The following is a 1,859-nucleotide window of genomic DNA, read 5'->3' as shown; positions in this document are numbered from 1 at the left end:
TCTCGGTGTACACAGGTCCACTTGACAACAGCAGACATACAAAGGGCCATGAAGCACACGAAACAATGCTCAACTTCTTTCGTCATGAGAGGAAATCCAATTCAAACCACAATTAGACGCTACCACCCACCCATCAGATCGGCTTTAAAAAATTAAAATAGGCTTTGCAGACACTGCCGCCAAGAGCCCTGTACTATCAGCCATGGTCAACCCCACTGTATTCTTTGACATCACCGTTGACGGAGAGCCCTTAGGCCGCATCTCCTTCGAGCTGTTCGCAGACAAGTTTCCAAAGTCAGCAGAAAAGTTTCGTGCTCTGAGAACTGGAGAGAAAGGATTTGGTTATAAGGGTTCCTGCTTTCACAGAATTATTCCAGGGTTTATGTGTCAGGGTGGTGACTTCACATGCCATAAAGGCACCAGTGGCAAGTCCCTCTACGGGGAGAAATTTGATAATGAGAACTTCATCCTAAAGCATACAGGTCCTGGCATCTTGTCCATGGCAAATGCTGGCCCCAACATGAATGGTTCCCAGTGTTTCATCTGCACTGCCAAGACGGAGTGGTTGGATGGGAAGCAGGTGGGGCTCGGTGAAAGAAGGCATGAATATTGTGGAGGCCATGGAGCGCTTTGGGTCCAGGAATGGCAAGACCAGCAAGAAGGTCACCATTGCTGACTGTGAACAACTCTAATAAGTTTGACTTGTATTTTACCTTAACAACCAGACCATTCCTTCTGTAGCTCGGGAGAGCACCCTCCACCCCACTTGCTTGCAGTATCCTAGAATCTTTGTGCTCTCGCTGCAGTTCCCTTTGGGTTCCACGTTTTCCTTGTTCCCTTCCATGCCTAGCTGGATTGCAGAGTTAAGTTTATGATTATGAAATAAAAACTAAATAACAGAAAACTACAATAAATTCAATAAATAAATAAATAAGATGAAAACTCCAAGATGTTGCACACTTGCTGGGGCACCTCGGACTCTCATACCTGGTCGAAGGGAGTGTAAAATGGTTCACCACTTCGGGAAAAAGTCTAGCAGTTTCTGATGATGTTAAACACGCTCTACTCTATGGCCCACTCCCAGGCATTTTTCCAATGGAAAAAAAAGGGCATGTCCCCACAAACACTTGTTACAAATGTTCACAGCAGCTTTGTTTGCCGCAGCCCCAAACTGGATGCAACCCAGGTGTCCACCAACAGGAAGACAGAGAAACAAACTGCGGTGTAGTCAAATAATAGTATCTGCCTCAGTCATTGCCAGTAATTTCACTGCTGCTAAATGAAAAACAACATGAGTGAATGTCCAGGTGAAAGGAGCCTTACACCAAGAGAGTACATACTCATCTTTCCATTTATATAGAGCTCCAGAACAAGCAGAACTAACCTACGGTAAACAGAAATCAGAATGCTGCTTGCCTCTTGCAGTAGGGGTGGGGATTGACTGGGAACTAGTATGAAGGGGATGGTCAGTGTTCTGCATGGTAACAGAGGTCTGGGTTACACGGATGTAAGTATTTGTCAAAATTCGTTGAAAAGCGCAACTTAGGCCAGGCGCGGCGGCTCATGCCTATAATCCCAGTACTTTGGGAGGCCGAAGGGGGCAGATCGCCTGAGTTCACGTGTTCGAGATCAGCCTAGCCAACATGGTGAACCCCTGTCTCTACTAAAACTACAAAAATTAGCCAGGCGTGGTGGCCGGTGCCTGTAATCCCAGCTACTTGGGAGGCTGAGGCTGGAGAATTGCTTGAACTCGGGAGGCGGAGCTTGCAATGAGCTGAGATTGCACCATTGCACTCCAGCCTGGGTGACAGAGCGAGACTCCGTCTGAAAGAAAGAAAGAAAGAAAGAAAGAAAGAAAG

General features: G+C 46.7%; 1 pseudogene; it reads left to right on the top strand.

Moving 5' to 3' along the window:
* Positions 1 to 202: 202 nt before the first annotated feature.
* On the top strand, positions 203 to 692 carry LOC115837075 (annotated as a pseudogene).
* The last annotated feature ends 1,167 nt before the right edge of the window (positions 693 to 1,859 follow it).

This window comes from Nomascus leucogenys, chromosome 10, assembly GCF_006542625.1.
Source record: "Nomascus leucogenys isolate Asia chromosome 10, Asia_NLE_v1, whole genome shotgun sequence".
NCBI lineage: Eukaryota > Metazoa > Chordata > Mammalia > Primates > Hylobatidae > Nomascus > Nomascus leucogenys.
This window is presented reverse-complemented; position numbering and strand designations above follow the sequence as displayed.